The sequence below is a fragment of the Ranitomeya variabilis genome, chromosome 5 (assembly GCF_051348905.1).
Source record: "Ranitomeya variabilis isolate aRanVar5 chromosome 5, aRanVar5.hap1, whole genome shotgun sequence".
Lineage (NCBI taxonomy): Eukaryota > Metazoa > Chordata > Amphibia > Anura > Dendrobatidae > Ranitomeya > Ranitomeya variabilis.
The window spans coordinates 298646922-298674827 of NC_135236.1; the positions used below are offsets into that span (position 1 = coordinate 298646922).

Below are 27906 nucleotides of genomic sequence, written 5' to 3' on the forward strand. Positions count from 1 at the left end.
GCCAAGATCCTCATCATGCTGTGTGGAGAGTGTCCTCTGGTCCTGGGGGCTGCTCCTCAGGCTCCTCCCAGTCAGATGCAGACATCATGTGCAGGCAGTGAGCTCAGGTCACAGTCAGAGGCAGAGTCCCCCTGCGTCCCCGGCTGCTGCTGATGATGATGATGATCACTTCTCTGCAGCACAGGAGCTTTGAAGCAGAGCGCGCTCAGCCGGGATTGGGTGAGTGGTGAGTGACCTCCCTTCCCCCTCTCCTCCACAGACTGCAGAAGAGCGATCACATGACTCACTCCCTGCACTCTGATTGGAGGCCTTCTCTTCCTTCTCTGCTGACCCCCTGTGAGCGTTTGTACCGTGCATGTTACGTTAGCTACATACACAGTACAAACGCAAGGGAAATAAAAGATAATCATTGCCCGGAGGCAGGGGCCCCTAACGCCGGCCCTGACAGTAGCGTAGCTCCGGGTGGGCCCCCTCAGAGCACAGGGCCCGGGGCGACCGCCCCCTCTGCCCCCCTGGTAGCTACGCTACTGATAACGTTCCAAGAAAGACTTGTTCCACCACAACCGGGTTTTTTTCTGTAGCAACTCCTTAAATCTATTGGTCAGTTCAGTCAAATCTCTTGATCTGGAATCTAAAACCGCACACGCATCAACGTTAAACACTTTGTCAAGTTGAACAAGCCACGTTTTTTCAAGTCCATTTCACCAGTGCAGATAGCTGTGAACACACAGAAAAGCACTAAATACAACAACCACTGATGCATGTCATTTGCAAAGCTCCAACCGGGAATACGCCCCGCAATGGACATGAAGGATAACAGGGAAACTCCACTAATGCATAAATCCTATAGAACAACTACGGAGTATAGATATCCATTGAGTCATAAGTAAAAAATGACAACTTTTATTAAGCGTAATCAAATCACATAAGTTACAAACATTACAGACAAAGTGCACGTATAATGCATGTGCGGCGGACAAACCACACTGCAGATATCACCTGTGGTATAGAAGAGGCAGAAATTGCTGACTACTCTGGGCCTGCTAATAAATCAGTAGAGCATGTTTATAAATTTAAAGTGCATAGTGCTCCTTAAAAAACGGCATGTGCCTGGTCCTTCCATCCATATCACTGCTCCATAACCCACAGTATGTATAAGTGCTAATCATATACTACTGCCAATCTTACCCAAATGTCGTTGGTGTCAGTGTGTGTCCGGCGGCCCCGACGCGCGTTTCGCGTGGGCTTCCTCGGGGGGACGTGATTGTGTGTCTAACTGGGGCTGCATTTTAAAGGACATCATCAGCTGTGGCGGCCATAGCGTTTCTTAATTGGCGCATGCGCACCGTCACTTCTGGGACGCCGCGCCCATCATCCCCGGCGCTCACGGCGCTGCGAACAGGCAGAGGAAAAATCCTCAAGACGTCATTTCCTGTTCCGCCCCTACTGAGCGCAGGTGGATGATGGTCGGCATGCCCCAGTGCGGCGCACGTGCGCGCATACACCAGCGGCCATTTTACCTAAGGGATACACTAAGGGCAACTAAGACACGTAACGTATCACTATTTATAAAAGTGTAGACCTAAAGTGACCGTGCCAAATAGAAAACAATCAAAAGAAAAGGGATGAACCAAAACAAAATGAAGAATTAGTACAACTAACTACTATAATGAGAATTAATTCTCACATAATTCATATATAGATATAAGGTGCATGACTTCGTGACTATTCAGAAATATAACAAAGTATATAATATTGGACTACGCCAAACAAAAAATTATTATTATGTGTATACCTCATGTGCCAACTGGAACCATCATATGAGCGAAGCAAACTAATACACAGTCCCCACCAAATTAGTGAAGAATGTGTAACCAGGGAGCTAGCCCCAGAACAGTCATATAGTAATACAAAGGCACCGGTCACATCATGGTCCCTATATCACAACTATACAAAGACCAACCCTATGAAAATATAAGATAAAATAACAAACAAAATTCTGATACAGGTCTTGGCCCAAATTCTGCTGTCATCCAAAGTTCTGAATTAATTCTTGGAAGATATATGACTGCAGTCAATAACTCATGAGATTCTCTTTCAATGTGTATATCCTCCAGGAAGCACAGCTGTCCAGATGTCCAATACAAGCCCAGATGAACAGACAATGAAGATGGATACGAGCATTACAGGTACTATAAATAGACAAAAAGACACACAAAATTAAAATCCAGATACAAGAGATTTTAGTGATCCGGAACTCCAAAATTATAGAAAGGGTGCAAAGCTTAGTTGTTCATTAAGCCCGTGTGGGGCCATGGTGCCTAATACACTTATCCAGCGGCATTCCAATTGTGCAAGTTTTTTCTTAAGATCCCCTCCTCTTATTCCTCCCCTAACGTGATCAATCCCAAAGACTTTTAGCTCCTTAGGGTTACATCCGTGGTACTGCTTAAAGTGTCTAGGTATAGACTTAAGAGGAACATCGTCAGTTGTCTCCTTGGCCGCCATAATGTCCCTGATATATTCACGGGTCCTAACCCTCAGTTCACGTGACGTCAATCCGACGTAAGATAGCCCACAGGTACATTTGGCCATATAAATCACAAATGTGGTACTACATGAGATGTAATCTGTGATTTTAAATTCTTTGCCATCCACAGAGGCAAATGACAATGTCCTCACGTGGTTTCTACACGCCAAGCAGTCACCACATGGGAAAAATCCCCATTTTCTTTTCCCAATACCAAAAATTGGTGGAGTTTTTTTGACGTAGTGGCTCTTGACCAAAATGTCTCTCAGATTTTTTGCTCTCCTAGGGGGGCTGTATTATATTTATATTCTATGAGGGGTGATTGCATCATACTTTATGGGGGGGCTACATTATACTATATGAGGGTGGCTGCATTATATTCCATGGGGGTTACATCATACTCTGTGGGGTGGCTGCATTATGCTATATGTGGGCTGCATTATACTGTATCAAGGACTATGGGGAATACATTATACTATATGAAGAACAATGGGGTGCATTATACTGTGGGAAGTGAATTATAGGACTGAGGACTGAGGAGTGTATTATACTATATGGAGGATTATGCGGTGTGTATTTTACAATATGGAGGACTGTGGTGCACATTATAATATATTGAGGACTATGAGGTGTATTATACTAAAGAAGTAAAATGCTGCCTATTCATCCATTGATTGGATTGGTTATGCTGGAACAGAAATCATTGTTCTCAGCAGCACATCGCCGTTGTAAACTGTAGGTGTGCTGCTGGTAACATGATACTGTATGGTGATTAGTGTTGAGCGATACCGTCCGATACTTGAAAGTATCGGAAAGTATCGGCCGATACCGGCAAAGTATCGGATCTAATCCGATACCGATACCCGATACCAATACAAGTCAATGGGACTCAAGTATCGGACGGTATCCCTGATGGTTCCCAGGGTCTGAAGGAGAGGAAACTCTCCTTCAGGCCCTGGGATCCATATTACTGTGTAAAATAAAGAATTAAAATAAAAAGTATTGCTATACTCACCTCTCCGACGCAGCCTGGACCTTACCGAGGGAACCGGGAGCCTTCTTTGCTTAAAATGCGCGCGTTTACTGCCTTCCGTGACGTCACGGCTTCTGATTGGTCGCGTGCCGCCCATGTGACGGCGACGCGACCAATCACAACAAGCCGTGACGTAATTTCAGGTCCTGAATGCCTAATTCTAGGCATTCAGGATTTGAAAATTACGTCACGGCTTGTGATTGGTCGCGTCGCCGTCACATGAGCGGCACGCGACCAATCACAAGCCGTGACGTAATTTTCAATTCCTGAATGCCTAATTCTAGGCATTCAGGATTTGAAAATTACGTCACGGCTTGTGATTGGTTGCGTCGCCGTCACATGAGCGGCATGCGACCAATCACAAGCCGTGACGTAATTTTCAATTCCTGAATGCCTAGAATTAGGCATTCAGGACCTGAAATTACGTCACGGCTTGTTGTGATTGGTCGCGTCGCCGTCACATGGGCGGCACATGACCAATCAGAAGCTGTGACGTCACGGAAGGCAGTAAACGCGCGCATTTTAAGCAAAGAAGGCTGCCGGTTCCCTCGGTGAGGTGCAGGCTGCGTCGGAGAGGTGAGTATAGCAATATTTTTTATTTTAATTCTTTATTTTACACATTGCTATTAATCCCGATACCGATTCCCGATATCACAAAAGTATCGGATCTCGGTATCGGAATTCCGATACCCGCAAGTATCGGCCGATACCCGATACTTGCGGTATCGGAATGCTCAACACTAATGGTGATCTGTTAGTGATCTATTAGTGATTGTTCTGTTCCCATCATTCTTTCTCAGATGGTGTAAAGAGGCCGGGAAACAAGCGTTGAACAGCTTCAGTATTGTCGATCACATTCTTTTAGTGGCCTGAACTCAGCGCTTGTAAATACAACAGAAATGCATCTGTGTGATGTGCAATATGTTAGGATTTGAGGCCCCATTTTAAACTTTGCCTAGGGCCCCACTTTGCCTAAAACCATCCCTGCCTGCAGGGTGGCTAATAATGAGGGCAATCTGGCCAGTTTATCCGTCTCCGGGGGGCCCCTGGCCAGATTGCCATCATGGGATTGCAGCTCTGCTGCCTGCAAGAGATAAAGGCAGCGGAGCTGCAGGGAATGGATCCATCCTGCTTCCTGCCACACAGCAGCGGCTGAATGACATCATCATTTAGCGCCACGGTTGTGTGAGACAGGAAGCTGCCAGTGATGGTGCGGCTTCAGGATACTGTGTGAGCAGAGGTGAGGTGTGTGTGCAGAGAGGTGAATGGTGCTGTGTGTGTGTGTAGGTGGAGGAGAGGGCAATGATGGCGGTGACGGGGCCGAAGGCAATGATTGGGTTGATAGAGAGGGCAATGATAGGGGTGGTGGGGCAGGAGGAAATGATGGTGGCAGTGGAAAGGACAATGATGGGGATGGTGGGGAAGAGGCAATGATGGAGGTGGTGGAATGGGCAATGATATGGGGTGGTGGGGGAGAAAGCAATAATGGAGGTGGTGAAGAGGTCAATCATGGGGGGTGGGGGAGAGGGCAATAATGGGATGCGGGGGATTTATAATGGGTTTAACAACAGGGGGAGGTGGAGGAAGACATTATTATCGATTATTATGTCTAACAGTCCCTTAGTATAAAGTGTACTCACTTATGTATAGCACAGTCCCTTAGCTTTGTCGCCTTAAAAGGAGGGGGGCCCAGGCACATTTCCTGCACAGGGGCCCCAAGCAGTCTGTGTCTGCCCCTGATGAGTACGCTGCCTGTTTTAGTACATTGTATTCATATGCACAAAGAAAACAGAACAATAAAACTGGCTCTAATAAATAGTGGTTCCTTTGGTCCACGTCTGAGACTGTGCATACAACAGTAACAAGCCAATAGGTATTCCTAGGATATGCCACAAATGGATGTGATTTTCAACTATAGGCGGGGTGCAACAAACACATTTGCCAATAATTAATCATTTTTTTCATATTGTCCAGTGGTGAGATCATGTATCAATTTATTTACAATGCAATTATTAGGGAAATGTTAATGAAAAGTATGGTGTAGGTCATCTTCTTTCATGTACTAAACAGTCTTTTTTACTTTAACCCCTTTCCAACATTTAATTTAATAGCATGCCCACATCAGACTCCCCCTGTTTAGTGCGGGCTCCGGCGCTGTGCCTGCACCTTTCCAGGTACATGTAAGCTGATATATACAGCTGACATGTGCCTGCAACAGCCGCGGGTGGAATCGCAATCCACCTGCGGCTGTTAAATAGTTAAATGCCGCTATAAATCTCTGACAGCGGCATTTAACTCACACTTACCGGAAGCACGTTGGAAATCCCGCTCATTGGTGACCCCGTCACATGATCGCGGGTCACCGATCGGTCAGCATGACAACCAGAGGTCACAAGCAGACCTCTATTGTTGTCAATGCCAGATTGCTATGCTCATAGCAAGTGAGCATTTCTGCTACACTCAGGCATTCTGATCATCGCCTGTGTGTAGCAGAACAGATTAAAGTACCGCAGCTTCTACTGAGACTATTGAAGCATGCAAAAAGTAAAAAAAAAGTTTTTGAAAATATTTAAAAAATAAATAAATAAAAGTTCAAATCACCCCACTTTCGTGCCATTCAAAATAAAACAATAAAAAAATCAAATATACACATAATTGGTACTGCCAGCATTCAGAATCTCCTGATCTATCAATATAAAAAAAAGCATTAACCTGATCACTAAACAGCGTAATGAGAAAAAGTCAAAATGCCAGAATTACATTTTTTAGTCGCCGCAACATTGCATTAAAATGCAATAATGGGCGATCAAAAGAACATATCTGCACCAAAATGGTACAATTAAAAATATCATCTCATCATGCAAAAACAAGCCCCCACCCAACTCCAGATCACGAAAAGTGGAAACGCTATGGGTATCGAAAAATGGTGCCTTTTTGTATTTTTTTTATTTTCTTTTACAAATTTTGGATTTTTTTTCACCACTTAAATAAAAAATAACATATACATGTTTGGTGTCTGTGAATTCGTAATGGCTTGGAGACTCATAATGGCAGGTCAGTTTTAGCATAAAGTGAACATGGTAAAAAAAAACAACTGTGGAATTGCACTTTTTTTGCAATTTTACTGCACTTGGAATTTTTTTCCTGTTTTCCAGTACACGTTATGTTAAAACTAATAGTATTGTTCAAAAGTACAATTCACACTCCACAAAAAACAAGCCCTCGCATGGCCATTTTGACCAAAAAATAAAAAAGTTACGTCTCTGTAAAGAACGAGAGCATAAAATGAAAACACCCCCCAAAAAAAACTCTGGTTGTTAAGGGGTTAAATGTTTTGTTTTTATTGAATTTTAACAACATTGGAACAGAACATTCAAATTACATTCAATAATAACAATTAAAAAAAGTTGATGATTATTAATATTATGCTGTTGTTAAATATTAGAATATGAGAATAATATCTTTGAGTAATTTTGAATATATTATTTTACATAAACCAAATATCTATGTATGTGCAATGTAAGGACAAAAGTATGGTGGAAAGAGAAAGAATGGGGAGGAAAGGGAGATGGGGGGAATTAAAAAAAAACACCACAATTTACTGAAGCCATCACTTTAAAGGGGTTGACATCTACCACAACACTCTATTTTAAGTATTATTTTCTGTCAGCCAAATCACCAGGTCATCCCCTCAGTATGTCCATTGGCAATGAAAGGCCTGAGGAGATTGTTATCATGTACAATCATGTTTTCCATTTTCATATTAAAATTAACCTCTTCCACACATTCACCCAAAGTGGGAGTTTTTGTGGATTTCCAGTGACGTGGAATGATTAACAGTTGTTAGACAGTGCCTAAGGATATTTTTCTTTGCCTTTGAGATTGAATCCGGAGTAATGGAGAGCAGTCCTATTTGGGGAGATGGTGTGACTGCTACCAGTAAGGCTATTGCGTAGTGAGAAAATTGAATTCCATAACCCATAAACCAGTGGGCATTCCCACCATATACTGTATGTAACATAGACCCAGCTGATCCGCCACACCGCCAGCACAAGTCGGACACAGAGAGGAACATCTCATGTAGCATAGTGTAACAGCAGTACAGTCTAGATAGGATATTGTAGTTTTTCAAGTAATAGGTAATTTGTTAAAGAATATACATTCTTTTTGCCAATCCTCCACCAAAATGTTGCTGTCCAGTTCCCTCTCCCAAGACCCAGTAAAGGGTACAGGGTCCTTTTCATTGCATGTGTCCTTTTGTGTTGCTTTGTATATACAAGATAGAAGTTTAGTACAAGGACCTATTTGTACTAAACAGTCTTCATCATTAGCTGAAGTCAATTTTTTATTTCATTTTGGAAAAAAAAAGTAATATTTGCATACTGTCTATGAATTTATGGATAGGTGTAAAAAAGGCGTACATTTATTACTGTCATTATTCTTTGCATGATAAATATGAGATATTCAGCTTGATTTCCCAGCAACTGCCCTGTAAATCCATCAGCAGAGACATGAAAATTCTCATGGCTTTCCTGCTTGGAAGCTGGGAACACTTCTACTTGTAAAGCTAGCAATTCTGGTAATAAGTACATTTCAGGGAATTTGTGTTTCCTTTTCCAGAGCTGAATCTATACTTTTAATCTATTTACATATGAGAAAAATGAATTAGTATGGATGAACAGAATGGCTATATAGGGATGCAATGTCTTAGATTACTGATTTTTTTTTTATTACAATTTGTTATATTTGGGTATAATTCTAAAAATGCATACAATCTGTGGAGATACGGGTTGGGGGGGTTGACGGGCACCCAGGTCTGCTAGCCGGAACTGCAAGAACCAACGATCGTCCCATCGTACACCCACTCTCCCTTTAATGTTGGCATAACGCTACTCAGACAACACAGGGTGAGGGTAAAACAGTGTGGGAATGCTTTATTGAACCGCAAAGCAGGCATATAACACGTAGAAGAGTCCCGGCAAAATGCCCCAAGATGGTGCACATTACAGAGCCTCACCCTTCCGCTGACTCGCCAGGATAATGGCAGCTGTTACTTCAGAGCTCCCAGGGTCGCCTACCCCACCTGTGGCACGCACACAGAGAGGAGGTAATGACAAGCAAAGGGAGATGACAGTTCATTGAGGTACAAAGCCAGTTGATTTGAGAATCACAACCTAGCTTATCCGAACATCTCCATGGAGCCATGCGGGTCCCAATCCTGGTGTTCTCCAAACATATCCCTGGTCCAGTGATGGTCAATGGAGCAGATCTGTAACCGGAGCCGAAAACCCCTAGGTTGTTTCCTGTAGAATTATAGATCCGTGTCCCTTGTGATGGTGCCATGATATTGGCTGCTATCCTGTCTCCTGTCTCTGCTATCCTTTGGATGTATGTGTCTTGGCAGAATCTTTGGCTGTTTCTCTCCCTCTGTTTGTCTGTCTCCCCCGAGGCATGTAACCTATTTTTAAATATAACAAGTGTCCTCCAATCCAGCATCAAGATAAGGGAAACCATGGTGATGAGATCAAGTAGGATTACTTGATTATTTACTCTACTTGCATAGTTTTTCCTCGCTGCTTTCGGACTCAACAAACTGGCTCCATAATACAATCCATAGTTAGCATATCAGCAAACATCACTAGTCATCAAAGATAAGCGCACACTGTTTTATATGGAATATCAGCTTACAAGTCACTATTACAGGCTTACACAAGCAAAAGTATAGATAACAGCATATTCTTCTTGGTTTGCTAAAAATAGTCGTCTGGGTAATTAAGATATAATTTGGTTTCTTCATGCCATCTACTAAAAAAAAAAACAATCTTCAACATTTATTTGAGAAACATATGGATAAATGTTGGCTAGACATGAGCAGCAGTGATGATGACAGTGGCCAGAATATATTTCCTATGAAACCTCTCTTGGGATGTTAACATTTATGGCTAGGAAATCAGTGGAAAATGATAAGGTGACCAGAGTTATTTCTGTGAACCAAAATAGCAAAAATAACATTTTCTAAAAATGGGCAAGGGATATCATGAAAACCAACAAAGGTTTTTAACTATGAGAAATAAAAGATATATATTTATGCATTAATCAAATGCTGTAGGAAGATATAGAAAATTGTAAACTCTGGGGAAAGAAAAGAATTAGTCTTGCATTTTATAAGATGCTTTTTATAGTGTATTCACATGCATCTTAATAGGTAGTACTTTTTAATTGTTTCTTTAGACCACTTTAATTAATAATTTAGCTTCTCAATAATAACACTTGCAGCGCCCCAGAGTCCTGGTCGTTGCAGTACTGTGGCTCCGCCACTAAGGGGAGCCACGGTGCGTTCGATGGCACTGAAGGAGTTCCTCCAATCAGGTATCACAGACACCAATATGTTTCACAGCTGGGCCTCCGGGGGGAGCTAAGGGTGCTATTCATTAGGCCACTCCCCACCATAGTGGGTAAACTGGGGGTCAGGCAGGAAGTTAGTAGAGAAAGCTGACTGGATCAAACGAAGCAACACCTAGTGAGAGAGGGTGTTGTGGAGGAAGAGACAGTAGGGTCTCTGCCAGGGGTGGGATCCTGGCAGAGGCTTGGCATTGAAAGAACGTAACGGGACCGTGCCTGCTCAGAATAGCGGCGGTGCCCTAAGAAAGGATTAGAAGCGAGATAGATTGTGCTGAGTGAGAAACGAAATCAAGCAGAAGGAGAATACCAGCAGGGGTTTTGTTGAAAGAGGCAGCACCTTGCTGAGGCGCATTACCGGTGGCCGGAACGCCGAGGGAGTGGAATAATATACAGCTTTAAGCCATACTCCAAACAGCGGCAGGACAGTCAGTCTCAGGCGGGCTGTCTACCACATATCACCTATGAAGTCTTGGGGGGCAATTGCGGGAGAGGGGCGTCTCTAGGGTCCCGGAAGAACTCCAGGCCTACCTGACAAACGGGTGCCGTTCTTACTGTAACATCAGGAAGGGACGGAAGATTAGCAGAAGATCAGTTAATCGAGTTGTGAGGGAACTTAAGAAACAGACACAACAGTTGTGGGGTACTTTCCGTAAGCACAGCAGGGAAGGACTACAACACAAAGCGCTAAGAAGGAAGGCACTGATTTCCACCTGTGAGGAGAACTCTGGAAGTGCCATTGGACCGGCCGGACTTGCGCAGCCTGGTGGACCGGATTCTGGACTGAGGACCGAGAGATCTCCAGTAAAGAGGTAAAGAGACTGCAACCTGGTGTCCTCGTTATTTACCACGACCTGCACCCCACAACTGCACCGCTACACCACCGTTAACAGCACCTATTTGCAACGGACGTCCCCCACTGACAGACAGGGCCACGGACCGGGTCTAGCCACCGTGACAACCCCAGGACTGAGATCCCAGAGGCCCGGCTCCGGGTACCCCTCGGCCCTGCGGCGGTGTGGGGGCGCTCCAAATCTTGGCGTCACGAACAGGATCTACTTAAGCCTGAAGAATCAGGTCATGTGTGCCTAGAGACTGTGATTTACTGTACTTGAACCGTACTTTATTGAAAAGACTGTGTGTTGTGCCATTTGCCGCCAAAATCCGCCGCCATTGCAGCGCTGAGGAGAGCGCAGGAAGAGAAGAGGGGCGTGGAGTGGCCGTAGACAAGTTAGAGAGCGCGAACAGCAATGGCCGCCCAGTCTAAATATTTCTGTGTGTTGAGGACGTGCCCGTCAACAGCTGAGGTCCGCCTCCTGATCCTGGCTGGAGGGTGGAGACCATGGGGACGGGGCCGCCCACGGAAGAGACCGCGGGAAGAAGACGCGGGAAAAGAACAAGAAATGGCGGCACCAGGAGCACAGCGCGGAGCTGACCCGGCCCAGTCCGAGGCCGCACAAGCTGGGACAGGCTCCGAAACGCCAACGCTGCGGGGTCTGACCCTCACCGAGCCACTGTTGGGCCGACCCCCTGTGCCACTGTCCGAAGAATGTGTGGCTGCAGCCGAGGCCCGACAGCTGGCCCGCCGCCTGAAGGCTGATGCCCGTGCCCTCACCCGGGTGGGCCAGCCCACCGAGATCAAGTTGTCTCCTGTTGCTGCTTACCCGGCCGCGGCGGAAGGTACGCTACCCGCACCGGGCCTGAAAATCATGCCGGATGCTGAGCACTTACGGCGTCTTATGGCAGAGTGGCGGAGCCGGCCCCAGGCGGAGCAAGTTAATTTGATTAGTGTTCCGGAGATTCCGTCCTCACACTGGGGTGTGGTGGTGGCCTTTAACCCCCGGTATGGAAGAGGGGTGATCCAGGAAATTGGAGAGCCGCTGCAGATCCGCGTGGACCGGGAGTAGGTGGAGCCTTGCAGCGGAAGGTTCGATCGTGACCTGGAGCCGGGAGACGCCGTCACCTACACGAGGTGGAGAAGGGGCACTGGAGAGACGGGCTGGTTCGCCCGAGGTGTCCAACGATGCGTCGCCCTCCAGGCTGCGGCGGGAGCACCGGAAGGAGATAATCCCGTAGGGAAGGCAGCAGGACCCGGCCCCGAGGAATCGTGAGAAGCTCGGCCTCGCCGTGCCCCGGAGGGACGGGTGCACCTGCCGACAAGGAGGACCTCCCGGCGAGGGATTTTATCGTTACTGGGACCGGAACGGCGTCCTGGCTCACCGGTGCGATCTGTTGGCCTGGTGAGGCCGGATAAGAGGTCGCCTTCCGCAGAACCCCAGTAAGATTTTATTGCTTCTAAAATGTAAATAGTTACTGTTTGTTCTTTAAGTTGCTGCTAAACCCGTCCAGGGTAAACTTTAAGAAAGGTGACCCCTTTGTTGACCCGGGGTCACTATTGTTGTTTTCTTGAAGTTTTGCACAAAGTTACACAAACTGCGAAATCATGGACTGTGCATGATTTGAACTTTCTTGTAAATAGTTTGCACCTTCTTAAAGGTGCTTCCTACTGGTTTTGTTTAAAGACATTTTGCGAGCTCCATTCCGGAGCCTTTGCATGGACTGGTAGGCTGAGAAGAAGAGCTACCTCAGAAAGACTTGATCTCCTCTTAAAGGGGAGGTTAGAATTGAACTTGAAAGTGATACTGTTTTAGAACAGTAATGTCAAGATAATGCTTTGAAGGAAATGTAACTGTTTTTCATGGAAAAGTTATGTGTGTTTAATTTGTTTAAAATGTGAAACCTAGATAATGTTCTTTGAAGAGAAAGATGCAGAAAGCCCGTAGGGGTAGATGTAGAGTTCCGTTTAACTGAAAGTAAAGAAGTAATAACGAAGGTGAGGATAGAAGGTAAACCCTGCGTCCCCATAGAAAGTTAGTTCGTTACTAAGGACAGAAAGTAGACCCGTAGGGGTTAGTGAGTGAGTCCTTATAGGAGCCAAGCAGAGTGGGCTCCATGCTCTCAAATTGAAAGGAATGTTATGTCTATACTATGTATAGTAGAGAAAGGCAGTAGGCCCTGGCTGAACGGGGCGGTCCTGTAAAAGAAAGGAGAGGCAGTAGGTCTGGTGCCATAGGGACAGGCGGTCCTGCAGGTTCAAAGTAGGAGAATGTGAAGTTACCTTGCCCTGTAATGTGATTATAGGAAGGCCTTTGATAAACTAAGAGTGTATGTTTCTTAAAGGCAATGTTAATTTATTGTTCCAGCATTTGCACTTAGTAGAATACCCGGTTGGGTAATGAGAGTTAATTGTAGCCTGTTGCTATGATATTTGATTATGTTTTGTAACGTTAAAGTGTCCTCACCTCCCATAAAGGGAAGCCTGTTCAAGTATGCTTATTGTTTTGCACTCAACAAATTTGTATGTCTTTTTGCTAACCTGTATTGTTGTTTTCTTCCCAGTCCCGGAGTACTGTGTTTAACCAGGGGGGAGTGCAGCGCCCCAGAGTCCTGGTCGTTGCAGTACTGTGGCTCCGCCACTAAGGGGAGCCACGGTGCGTTCGATGGCACTGAAGGAGTTCCTCCAATCAGGTATCACAGACACCAATATGTTTCACAGCTGGGCCTCTGGGGGGAGCTAAGGGTGCTATTCATTAGGCCACTCCCCACCATAGTGGGTAAACTGGGGGTCAGGCAGGAAGTTAGTAGAGAAAGCTGACTGGATCGAACGAAGCAACACCTAGTGAGAGAGGGTGTTGTGGAGGAAGAGACAGTAGGGTCTCTGCCAGGGGTGGGATCCTGGCAGAGGCTTGGCATTGAAAGAACGTAACGGGACCGTGCCTGCTCAGAATAGCGGCGGTGCCCTAAGAAAGGATTAGAAGCGAGATAGATTGTGCTGAGTGAGAAACGAAATCAAGCAGAAGGAGAATACCAGCAGGGGTTTTGTTGAAAGAGGCAGCACCTTGCTGAGGCGCATTACCGGTGGCCGGAACGCCGAGGGAGTGGAATAATATACAGCTTTAAGCCATACTCCAAACAGCGGCAGGACAGTCAGTCTCAGGCGGGCTGTCTACCACATATCACCTATGAAGTCTTGGGGGGCAATTGCGGGAGAGGGGCGTCTCTAGGGTCCCGGAAGAACTCCAGGCCTACCTGACAAACGGGTGCCGTTCTTACTGTAACATCAGGAAGGGACGGAAGATTAGCAGAAGATCAGTTAATCGAGTTGTGAGGGAACTTAAGAAACAGACACAACAGTTGTGGGGTACTTTCCGTAAGCACAGCAGGGAAGGACTACAACACAAAGCGCTAAGAAGGAAGGCACTGATTTCCACCTGTGAGGAGAACTCTGGAAGTGCCATTGGACCGGCCGGACTTGCGCAGCCTGGTGGACCGGATTCTGGACTGAGGACCGAGAGATCTCCAGTAAAGAGGTAAAGAGACTGCAACCTGGTGTCCTCGTTATTTACCGCGACCTGCACCCCACAACTGCACCGCTACACCACCGTTAACAGCACCTATTTGCAACGGACGTCCCCCACTGACAGACAGGGCCACGGACCGGGTCTAGCCACCGTGACAACCCCAGGACTGAGATCCCAGAGGCCCGGCTCCGGGTACCCCTCGGCCCTGCGGCGGTGTGGGGGCGCTCCAAATCGACTTGCATTGCCCCATATACAGTGGGGCAAAAAAGTATTTAGTCAGTCAGCAATAGTGCAAGTTCCACCACTTAAAAAGATGAGAGGCGTCTGTAATTTACATCATAGGTAGACCTCAACTATGGGAGACAAACTGAGAAAAAAAAATCCAGAAAATCACATTGTCTGTTTTTTTATCATTTTATTTGCATTTTATGGTGGAAAATAAGTATTTGGTCAGAAACAAACAATCAAGATTTCTGGCTCTCACAGACCTGTAACTTCTTCTGTAAGAGTCTCCTCTTTCCTCCACTCATTACCTGTAGTAATGGCACCAGTTTAAAATTGTTATCAGTATAAAAAGACACCTGTGCACACACTCAAACAGTCTGACTCCAAACTCCACTATGGTGAAGACCAAAGAGCTGTCAAAGGACACCAGAAACAAAATTGTAGCCCTGCACCTGGCTGGGAAGACTGAATCTGCAATAGCCAACCAGCTTGGAGTGAAGAAATTAACAGTGGGAGCAATAATTAGAAAATGGAAGACATACAAGACCACTGATAATCTCCCTCGATCTGGGGCTCCATGCAAAATCCCACCCCGTGGGGTCAGAATGATCACAAGAACGGTGAGCAAAAATCCCAGAACCACGCGGGGGGACCTAGTGAATGAACTGCAGAGAGCTGGGACCAATGTAACAAGGCCTACCATAAGTAACACACTACGCCACCATGGACTCAGATCCTGCAGTGCCAGACGTGTCCCACTGCTTAAGCCAGTACATGTCCGGGCCCATCTGAAGTTTGCTAGAGAGCATTTAGATGATCCAGAGGAGTTTTGGGAGAATGTCCTATGGTCTGATGAAACCAAACTGGAACTGTTTGGTAGAAACACAACTTGTCGTGTTTGGAGGAAAAAGAATACTGAGTTGCATCCATCAAACACCATACCTACTGTAAAGCATGGTGGTGGAAACATCATGCTTTGGGGCTGTTTCTCTGCAAAGGGGCCAGGACGACTGATCCGGGTACATGAAAGAATTAATGGGGCCATGTTTCGTGAGATTTTGAGTGCAAACCTCCTTCCATCAGCAAGGGCATTGAAGATGAAACGTGGCTGGGTCTTTCAACATGACAATGATCCAAAGCACACCGCCAGGGCAACGAAGGAGTGGCTTCGTAAGAAGCATTTCAAGGTCCTGGAGTGGCCTAGCCAGTCTCCAGATCTCAACCCTATAGAAAACCTTTGGAGGGAGTTGAAAGTCCGTGTTGCCAAGCGAAAAGCCAAAAACATCACTGCTCTAGAGGAGATCTGCATGGAGGAATGGGCCAACATACCAACAACAGTGTGTGGCAACCTTGTGAAGACTTACAGAAAACGTTTGACCTCTGTCATTGCCAACAAGGGATGTATTACAAAGTATTGAGATGAAATTTTGTTTCTGACCAAATACTTGTTTTCCACCATAAAATGCAAATAAAATGATAAAAAAACAGACAATGTGATTTTCTGGATTTTTTTTCTCAGTTTGTCTCCCATAGTTGAGGTCTACCTATGATGTAAATTACAGACGCCTCTCATCTGTTTAAGTGGTGGAACTTGCACTATTGCTGACTGACTAAATACTTTTTTGCCCCACTGTATATATTTTATACTATATATTGCATTGGCCCACATATTCTACAATTCGGGATCAATAAAGTGTATCGCACCGTATTTATTCACCTTATATTTTTGTATAGATGTAAATAATGCTATAATTATTCAGAAATAAGTTACACTAACATTTGGTGCATGAAGTCAGGGCTGTCACCAGAAATTTCAGGGCCCCATACCGGCAAAAATTTTTGAGCCCTCTTGAGACTCCTCCCAGGTTCCACCCCAGCTGCGCCTCCTACCCTCGAACCTTCCACAGTCCCACCACCCACTCTTGGAAAAACTCCACTTCTTCAACATGTCCTCACGAATCACACAGTAACAGTTCCCATCAAACACCATATCACATCCATAGCCATCAGCTTTTGTTTTGGCCAAAAGATTATTTAAGCAGACACCACAACATTTGTTAAAACATCCTGTCCTCTTTTTAGGTATATTTTTAATTATGTTTCTTTAAGGGAATGTGTCATATACAGTACATATTTTTAAAATGAACAGTTATACTATATACAAGGGACAAATACAGCCAGACCACATATTACTACCCCATAGTGACCGAATAATACCACATACAAGAAACAAATACTGCCACACCATGACCAGACCACATATTACCACCACATACAAGGAACAAACACCACCACACCATGACCAGACCACATATTACCACCACATACATGGAACAAATACTGCCACACCATGGCTAGGTGATATATTAGCACCACATACAAGGAACAAATACCGCCACACCATGACCAGACAACATATTATCACCACATAGTGACAGAATAATACCACATAAAGGGACAAATACTGCCACACCATGACCAGACCACATAATACCACCACATATTGACCAAATACTATAATATTGATCATTAATAAAAAACACAATACTAATATTACCTTAAGTGCCATTATACACAGGAGTTTTGTATATAGTACACAGTGTATAGTGTCAGTGTACACATAATACAGTGATCACCATTGACATTATACACAGGAGCTCTGTATATAGTGTCAGTGTACAGGTAATACAGGGATCACCAGTGACATTATACACATGAACTACATATATAGCATCCGTGTACAGGCAATACAGTGATCACTGGTGACATTATACACAGGAGCTCTGTACATAGTATACAGTGCATATTGTCAGTGTACACATAATATTGTGATCGCTGGTGATATTATGCCCAGGAACTCTGTATAGTGTCAGTGTACAGGTAATACAGGGGTCACCAGTGACATTATACACAGGACTTCTGTATACAGTATATCATCTTCATCTTCATTCAGCACAGACCTCCATAACTTCTTCCAGACAGGATTCATATCTGCAGAACACAGTTATCCAGAGCACATTCCCTAATTTTTCCCCAACTTCTATACTGTACCAGATGAAGAAAAAAAATCAACAATTTCACCCTGCACAGTAACAGGACCCTCCCACAACCCCTCCACTGAAAACAGTATCCTCAAAAATAAAATACATCACAGCAATAATAATAATATCCCTTAATTAGCCCCTATAGTAATAATGTCCCATATCCTGGCCCCCAAGTGTCTTTGCATCCTGACCCCAAGTCTCTCTCCATCCTGGCCCCAAGTCTGTCTCCACACTGCCACCATGTCTCTCCACACTGCCTCCATGTCTCTCCACCCTGCCCCATGTCTCTCCTCACTGCACCCATGTTTGTCCACACTGCCCCCATGTTTCTCCACACTGCCCCCATGTCTTTCTACACTGCCCCCATGTCTCTCCACACTGCACCCATGTCTCTCCACACTGCCCCCATGTCTCTCCATACTGTCCCATACCTCTCCATCCTGTGGCTTTACAAAAAAAAATTCCCTTGCCTGGCCGAGGTCCAGCGGTGTCCTCTCCTTGATACATCTGAGGCGCAGATGTACCAGCATATAGCAGTGATGACATGCTCGCTGATGTCAGCTGCCGGCCTGTGATTGGCTGGCGGCTGTTAACTGTTGCTTTGTGGGAAGCATTATTAGAACACAAAGAAGCAGGATAGGTCATATGAATGGGGATCACCACACATTTGGATAAGTCAAAAGTTAAACATAGCTTTATTTGGGTAAATCAACAAACAATAACACGGCACTAACATTTAAAAACATTTAAAACAGGAGCATATTTATGCCCCAAACTTTCAAGCCCCTAATAAGGCTACAACCCACACTTGACTCCTAGGCAAAATAAAAAATGACATGCAGTAAGGTATCTATATAAACAGCATTGCCCCAGTGTCTATAGAACCAATAAAGACTTAGAGCTTTAAGGATATAATAATCCTATGGCGGAGTAACCCTGTCGGTGGTCAATACTATATCAAACCCTCAGATAATCAGAGGGACAAAGACATGATAATACCAGGTACCACCAATATTAAATAAAGATAAGCAGAGTTACTACCTTGCACTGAAAAAATAACGCATAGTTAACGATCAACAATGCACTCAAATGGGTGAGTAATAATAACCCCTTAATAAATATACAGAGCAGCCCAATAGAGAACTCAAGCCTTGAAGATATACTAATCATCTGACAATGCAATAACAAACCCCCAAAACCCCAAAATAACAAAAACCCATAAATATGCTCCTGTTTTAAATGTTTTTAAATGTTAGTGCCGTGTTATTGCTTGTTGATTTACCCAAAAAAAGCTGTGTTTAACTTTTGCCTTATCCAAATGTGTGGTGATCCCCATTCATATGACCTATCCTGCTTCTTTGTGTTCTAATATTGGTTACTAGGGTTGAGCGAAACGGGTCGATCATTTTCAAAAGTCGCCGACTTTTGGCTAAGTCGGCGTCTCATGAAACCCGATCCGACCCCTGTGCTTGTCGGCCATGCGGTACGCGACTTTCGCGCCAAAGTCGCGTTTCAATGACGCGAAAAGCGCCATTTCTCAGCCAAAGAAGGTGAACGCAGAGTGTGGGCAGCGTGATGACATAGATCCTGGTCCCCACCATCTTAGAGAAGGGCATTGCAGTGATTGGCTTGCTGTCTGCGGCGTCACAGGGGCTATAAAGGGGCGTTCCCGCCGACCGCCATCTTACTGCTGCTGATCTGAGCTTAGGGAGAGGTTGCTGCCGCTTCGTCAGAAGCAGGGAGAGCGTTAGGCAGGGTCCACTAACCACCAAACCGCTTGTGCTGTAGCGATTTCCACTGTCCAACACCACCTTCGGTGTGCAGGGACTGTGGAAGCTATTTATTTTTTTTTTTTTCCTCAGCGTTGTAGCTCATTGGGCTGCCCTAGAAGGCTCCGTGATAGCTGTATTGCTGTGTGTACGCCACTGTGCAAACCAACTGCTTTTTTCAAAGCACATATCCTCTTGTTCCTTTCTGCACAGCTATCTTTTTTGTTTGTCCACACTTTTTATTTAATTTGTGCATCAGTCCACTCCTATTGCTGCCTGCCATACCTGGCTTAGATTACTGCAGGGAGATAGTAATTGTAGGACAGTCCCTGTTTTTTTTTTTTTTTGTGGGAGATTAAGATTGGCATTTCTGCTACAGTGCCATCCCTGTGTGTGCCATCTCTCACTGAGTGGGCCATAGAAAGCCTATTTATTTTTTCCGTGATTTGTGTTCTAAATTCTACCTCAACACAAAAACACTACATGAATCAGTGGTAGAAAAATATTGGCCTCAGTCAGGGCTTGTGTGCCACTGCTGTGTGTGCTATCTCTCATTCAGTGGGCTATAGAAAGCCTATTTATTTATTTATTTTTTTTCTTATTATTTGGTTTCTAAAGTCTCCCTGAAAAAAAAAAAAAAAAACAGTGGGAGAGTAATATTGCCCTTTCAGCTTGTGTGCCAGTCTTGACTCCTGGGTGTGCCACCTCTCTCTCATTCAGTGGGCCATAGAAAGCCTATTTATTTTTTTGGTTTTTTTAATATTATTTGGTTTCTAAAGTCTCCCTGAAAATAAAAAAAAAAAACTTAAAAAAAACAGTGGGAGAGTAATATTGCCCTTTCAGCTTGTGTGCCAGTCTTGACTCCTGGGTGTGCCACCTCTCTCATTCAGTGGGCCATAGAAAGCCTATTTATTTTTTTTTTTAAATATTATTGGGTTTCTAAAGTCTCCCTTAAAAAACAAAAAATACATAAAAAAACAGTGGGAGAGTAATATTGCCCTTTCAGCTTGTGTGCCAGTCTTGACTCCTGGGTGTGCCACCTCTCTCATTCAGTGGGCCATAGAAAGCCTATTTATTTATTTTTTTTAAATATTATTGGGATTCTAAAGTCTCCCTTAAAAAACAAAAAATACATAAAAAAACAGTGGGAGAGTAATATTGCCCTTTCAGCTTGTGTGCCAGTCTTGACTCCTGGGTGTGCCACCTCTCTCATTCAGTGGGCCATAGAAAGCATTTTTTTTTTTTCCTTGATTTGTGTTCTAAAATCTACCTCAACACAAAAACACTACATCAATCAGTGGGAGAAAAATATTGGCCTCAGTCAGGGCTTGTGTGCCACTGCTGTGTGTGCTATCTCTCAGTCAGTGGGCTATAGAAAGCCTATTTATTTATTTATTTTTTTTCTTATTATTTGGTTTCTAAAGTCTCCCTGAAAAAAAAAAAAAAAAAAAAAAACAGTGGGAGAGTAATATTGCCCTTTCAGCTTGTGTGCCAGTCTTGACTCCTGGGTGTGCCACCTCTCTCTCATTCAGTGGGCCATAGAAAGCCTATTTATTTTTTTGGTTTTTTAATATTATTTGGTTTCTAAAGTCTCCCTGAAAATAAAAAAAAAAAACTTAAAAAAACAGTGGGAGAGTAATTTTGCCCTTTCAGCTTGTGTGCCAGTCTTGACTCCTGGGTGTGCCACCTCTCTCATTCAGTGGGCCATAGAAAGCCTATTTATTTTTTTTTTTAAATATTATTGGGTTTCTAAAGTCTCCCTTAAAAAACAAAAAATACATAAAAAAACAGTGGGAGAGTAATATTGCCCTTTCAGCTTGTGTGCCAGTCTTGACTCCTGGGTGTGCCACCTCTCTCATTCAGTGGGCCATAGAAAGCATTTTTTTTTTTTCCTTGATTTGTGTTCTAAAATCTACCTCAACACAAAAACACTACATCACTCAGTGGTAGAAAAATATTGGCCTCAGTCAGGGCTTGTGTGCCACTGCTGTGTGTGCTATCTCTCATTCAGTGGGCTATAGAAAGCCTATTTATTTATTTATTTTTTTTCTTATTATTTGGTTTCTAAAGTCTCCCTGAAAAAAAAAAAAAAAAAAAAAACAGTGGGAGAGTAATATTGCCCTTTCAGCTTGTGTGCCAGTCTTGACTCCTGGGTGTGCCACCTCTCTCTCATTCAGTGGGCCATAGAAAGCCTATTTATTTTTTTGGTTTTTTTAATATTATTTGGTTTCTAAAGTCTCCCTGAAAATAAAAAAAAAAAAACTTAAAAAAACAGTGGGAGAGTAATATTGCCCTTTCAGCTTGTGTGCCAGTCTTGACTCCTGGGTGTGCCACCTCTCTCATTCAGTGGGCCATAGAAAGCCTATTTATTTTTTTGGTTTTTTTAATATTATTTGGTTTCTAAAGTCTCCCTGAAAATAAAAAAAAAAAAACTTAAAAAAAACAGTGGGAGAGTAATATTGCCCTTTCAGCTTGTGTGCCAGTCTTGACTCCTGGGTGTGCCACCTCTCTCATTCAGTGGGCCATAGAAAGCCTATTTATTTTTTTTAAAAATATTATTGGGTTTCTAAAGTCTCCCTTAAAAAACAAAAAATACATAAAAAAACAGTGGGAGAGTAATATTGCCCTTTCAGCTTGTGTGCCAGTCTTGACTCCTGGGTGTGCCACCTCTCTCATTCAGTGGGCCATAGAAAGTCTATTTATTTTTTTTTTTAAATATTATTGGGATTCTAAAGTCTCCCTTAAAAAACAAAAAATACATAAAAAAACAGTGGGAGAGTAATATTGCCCTTTCAGCTTGTGTGCCAGTCTTGACTCCTGGGTGTGCCACCTCTCTCTCATTCAGTGGGCCATAGAAAGCCTATTTATTTTTTTGGTTTTTTTAATATTATTTGGTTTCTAAAGTCTCCCTGAAAATAAAAAAAAAAAAACTTAAAAAACAGTGGGAGAGTAATATTGCCCTTTCAGCTTGTGTGCCAGTCTTGACTCCTGGGTGTGCCACCTCTCTCATTCAGTGGGCCATAGAAAGGCTATTTATTTTTTTGGTTTTTTTAATATTATTTGGTTTCTAAAGTCTCCCTGAAAAAAAAAAATAAATAAATTAGGTGGGAGATTAATATTGACATTAGTGCTTGAGTGACAGTCCTGCGTGTGTGTCATCTCTGTGATTTTGTGCCACAGAAAACAGAGTGTGTAACATTGTGCCTGATTTTCCTTGTGGTCTCACCAACCTGTTAAGGGATATTGAAATCATACTGAAGTTATAGCTCACCGTGTAAGTTGTTTGACAGCAACAAATAAAGTTACTTTGGTTAAGATTTTAAAACAATGAGGAAGTCTGGTGCAAGAGGTCGTCGTGGGCGTTCATTGTCAGCTGGTAATGATGGTAGTGGTAGTGGAGCATCAGGTGGTCGTGGGGATAAAAATATTCCACCTAAGTCTGGAGCTGTGGAGCCAGTTTCGTCGTCAGGCTACACAAGGCCTCGAACGCTCTCTTTTCTGGGAGTAGGAAAACCGCTTTTAAAGGCGGAGCAGCAACAGCAAGTTTTGGCTTACATTGCAGACTCAGCCTCTAGCTCTTTTGCCTCCTCTTCCGAAACTGGTAAATGTAAAAGCAGCGCGTCGCTTGTGGATGTTCACGGTCAGGGACAAGTCGCTTCCTTGTCCTCCTCAGCAAAAACTACAACAAGAGAGAAGGATGCAGCAGGCGACACAACGGGTCACTCCATGGAGCTCTTTACACATACCGTCCCTGGCTTAGAAAGTGAAACATTTAACAGGCCATGCCCATTACAAGTATATTCTGACATGGAGTGCACTGATGCACAGCCACAGCCAGAGTACTATGCTGCTCCTTTGACTCAGACCACCACATTGCCCTCTCAGGGTACAGATCCACAATCAGACCCTGATGAGACTATGTTGCCCCGCCACGAACGCTATACCACCGACCGACACAGTGACACAGACGAAGTTGCACACGAGCTCGAAGAGGAGGTAATAGATGACCCAGTTATTGACCCCGATTGGCAGCCATTGGGGGAACAGGGTGCAGGCGGCAGTAGTTCAGAAGCGGAGGTGGAGGAGGGGCCGCAGCAGGCATCAACATCGCAACAGGTTCCATCTGCCGGGCCCGTATCTGGCCCAAAACGCGTGTCAAAGCCAAAACCTGTTGGAGGACAGCGTGGCCATCCGGTTAAAGCTCAGTCTGCAATCCCTGAAAAGGGATCCGAGTCTAGGAAGAGTGCAGTCTGGCATTTTTTTAAACAACATCCAACTGATCAGCGCAAAGTCATCTGTCAAAAATGTTCAACTAGCTTAAGCAGAGGTCAGAATCTGAAAAGTCTAAATACTAGTTGCATGCATAGACACTTAACCACCATGCATTTTCAAGCCTGGACTAACTACCAAACGTCCCTTAAGGTTGTAGCACCCTCGGCCAATGAAGCTAGTCAGCAACGCAACATCCCTTCCGTCACTGTAAGGCCACCATTTTCCGCACCACCGTCAGTATCTGTGCAGGTTTCTTTGCCAGCCAAAAGCAGTCAGGGTCAGGGAACCACCAGTTTTGTAGGAGGAAATATTGCATCTAGGGCACCGGCGGAAACAATACCGTCTCCAACCGTCTCTCAGTCTGCCATGTACACCGGCACACCCGAAAGTTCCACGATCTCCAGTCCAGCTCACCCTACATGAGACTCTGGTTAGAAAAAGGAAGTACTTATCCTCGCATCCGCGTACACAGGGTTTTAACGCCCACATAGCTAGACTAATCTCGTTAGAGATGATGCCCTACCGGTTAGTTGAAAGCGAAGCTTTCAAAGCCCTGATGGAGTACGCTGAACCACGATACGAGCTACCCAGTCGACACTTTTTTTCCAGAAAAGCCATCCCAGCCCTGCACCAGCATGTTAAACAGCGCATCGTCCATGCACTCAGGCAATCTGTGAGTACAAAGGTGCACCTGACTACAGATGCATGGACCAGTAGGCATGGCCAGGGACGTTATGTGTCCATCACGGCACACTGGGTGAATGTGGTGGATGCAGGGTCCACAGGCGACATCAATTTAGGGACAGTTGTGCCTAGCCCACGGTCTAGGAAACAGTTGGCTGTAGGCGTTCGCACCCCCTCCTCCTCCTCCTCCTCGTCCTCCTGCAGAAGCTACAGCTCTTCCACAGAACGCAGTCTGCCAACCACTCCATCGGCAGATGACACTGTTGCACACCAGTTGTCCCATTATGGGCCAGCTACTGCCAAGCGTCAGCAGGCTGTATTGGCTATGAAGTGTTTGGGCGACAACAGACACACCGCGGAAGTTCTGTCCGAGTTCTTGCAACAAGAAACGCAGTCGTGGCTGGGCACAGTAGATCTTGAGGCAGGCAAGGTAGTGAGTGATAACGGAAGGAATTTCATGGCTGCCATCTCCCTTTCCCAACTGAAACACATTCCTTGCCTGGCTCACACCTTAAACCTGGTGGTGCAGTGCTTATTGAAAACTTATCCTGGGTTCTCCGACCTGCTCCTCAAAGTGCGTGCACTTTGCTCACATATCCGACGTTCGCCTGTACACGCCAGCCGTATGCAGACCTATCAGCGGTCTTTGAACCTTCCCCAGCATCGCCTCATCATAGACGTTGCAACAAGGTGGAACTCAACACTGCACATGCTTCAGAGACTGTGCGAACAGAGGCGTGCTGTTATTTATTTGTGGGAGGATACACGAGCAGGCAGTAGGATGGCAGACATGGAGTTGTCAGGTGTGCAGTGGTCTAAGATACAAGACATGTGTCAAGTCCTTCAGTGTTTTGAGGAATGCACACGGCTGGTTAGTGCAGACAACGCCGTAATAAGCATGAGCATCCCCCTAATGCGTCTGCTGATGCAAAGTTTGACGCACATAAAGGAGCAGGCGTCTGCACCAGAGGAAGAGGAAAGCCTTGATGACAGTCAGCCATTGTCTGGTCAGGGCAGTGTACAGGACGAGGTAGCGGGCGAAGAGGAGGTGGAGGACGAGGAGGATGATGGGGATGAGTATATTTTTAATGCCGAACCTTTCCCGGGGGCACAGGAAATTGGTTGCGTGTCACGGCCGGGTTCTGGTTTTTTGAGGGACACAAGTGACGTAGATTTGCCTGCAACTGCCCCTCAACCAATCACAACTGGAGATTTGACAACTGGAACTTTGGCCCACATGGCGGATTATGCCTTACGTATCCTAAAAAGGGACACACGCATTACGAAAATGATGAACGATGACGATTACTGGTTGGCCTGCCTCCTTGATCCACGCTATAAAGGCAAATTGCAAAATATTATGCCACATGAGAACTTGGAACTAATATTAGCAACCAAACAATCAACTCTTGTTGACCGTTTGCTTCAGGCATTCCCAGCACACAGCGCACGTGATCGTTCTCACACGAGCTCCAGGGGGCAGCAGACTAGGAGTGTTAGGGGTGCACACATCAGAAGTGGCGTTGGACAGAGGGGTTTTCTGACCAGGTTGTGGAGTGATTTTGCTATGACCGCAGACAGGACAGGTACTGCTGCATCAATTGAAAGTGACAGGAGACAACATTTGTCCAGTATGGTTACTAACTATTTTTCATCCCTTATCGATGTTCTCCCTCAACCGTCATTCCCATTTGATTACTGGGCCTCCAAATTAGACACCTGGCCAGAATTGGCAGAATATGCATTGCAGGAGCTTGCTTGCCCGGCAGCAAGTGTCCTATCAGAAAGAGTATTCAGTGCTGCAGGTTCAATATTAACCGAAAAAAGGACTCGTCTGGCTACCCAAAATGTTGACGATCTAACATTCATTAAAATGAACCACAACTGGATTTCGAAATCTTTTGCCCCACCTTGCCCGGCCGACACCTAGCTTTCCTATGAAAAGCTCTTGCCTGTGAATTACTTTTCTAATGTCTAATTTGCTGCAGCTGATTGTACAGCATACGACATGTTTACACCTCCCTAAATGGCAAAACTCCCCACACGGGGCCGTGGTATCGCGACTTGGCGCAAGCACCCGTGAGACTGCTGTTTGTCTGAAGAGGTGGGTGTGCTCGCTTTTGGTTGACGGCATTGCTACTGGGTCCCTCATAGTACAATGTAGTGTCTCTGGCGGTGGTGGTGCGCACCCAACGTCAGACACACCGTTGTAACATGAGGGGCCCTGGGGCGGTCCCGCCGGCCTCAAGAGAGTTCCCCCCTACCCCAGCTCAAAATGTGCTCTACCACGTGCAAAATTATGTCGCACAGCTCCACCAATCTTTAGTCTATTCGCTGACATCATTCAATGTCTGGCACTGACAATACAAATTTGTAGACATCTATGATGCAACTTAAAGTAGTCTGTGTCTGTGTCCTATATTGGCACCATTAAATAGTTACTGCCAAATTACTATGTCAAAAACTCAGTAGATGAGCCCACCCCTGTACCTAAGTATGCCACCTTTTTTTTTGTTTTGGTTGTTTTGCGAGACATTAACATCTATTTATATTTTGGGAGTACTGGGACAGACACTCCTTGCACTACTCCTCCACTCACCACCAAGCTGCCTGTGTATCCATGTAACCGCTGTAAAGCTGCCATGAGCCTATTGTTTGTTATTTTAGGCCTTTGATAGCCTGTCTGCGGTCCCTACTTTAAATACTCCTCCACTCATCACCAGCTGCCTGCCCGTGTATCCATGTAACCGCTGTAAAACTGCCATGAACCTATTGTTTGTTATTTTAGGCCTTTGATAGCCTGTCTGCGGTCCCTACTTTAAATACTCCTCCACTCACCACCAAGCTGCCTGTGTATCCATGTAACCGCTGTAAAGCTGCCATGAGCCTATTGTTTGTTATTTTAGGCCTTTGATAGCCTGTCTGCGGTCCCTACTTTAAATACTCCTCCACTCACCACCAAGCTGCCTGTGTATCCATGTAACCGCTGTAAAGCTGCCATGAGCCTATTGTTTGTTATTTTAGGCCTTTGATAGCCTGTCTGCGGTCCCTACTTTAAATACTCCTCCACTCACCACCAAGCTGCCTGCCCGTGTATCCATGTAACCGCTGTAAAACTGCCATGAGCCTATTGTTTGTTATTTTAGGCCTTTGATAGCCTGTCTGCGGTCCCTACTTTAAATACTCCTCCACTGACCACCAAGCTGCCTGCCCGTGTATCCATGTAACCGCTGTAAAACTGCCATAAGCCTATTGTTTGTTATTTTAGGCCTTTGATAGCCTGTCTGCGGTCCCTACTTTAAATACTCCTCCACTCACCACCAAGCTGCCTGTGTATCCATGTAACCGCTGTAAAGCTGCCATGAGCCTATTGTTTGTTATTTTAGGCCTTTGATAGCCTGTCTGCGGTCCCTACTTTAAATACTCCTCCACTCACCACCAAGCTGCCTGTGTATCCATGTAACCGCTGTAAAGCTGCCATGAGCCTATTGTTTGTTATTTTAGGCCTTTGATAGCCTGTCTGCGGTCCCTACTTTAAATACTCCTCCACTCACCACCAAGCTGCCTGTGTATCCATGTAACCGCTGTA

General features: G+C 45.0%; 1 long non-coding RNA gene across 1 annotated transcript in view; it reads right to left on the reverse strand.

Annotated features, from left to right (window-relative positions):
- Window positions 1-731: 731 nt before the first annotated feature.
- Window positions 732-27906, reverse strand: part of LOC143773628 (uncharacterized) — a 74596-nt gene continuing 47421 nt past the window's right edge. The window contains exon 3 of the long non-coding RNA XR_013215263.1: window positions 732-2192. This is a non-coding gene — a long non-coding RNA (uncharacterized LOC143773628). The remainder of the gene's footprint in view (window positions 2193-27906) is intronic.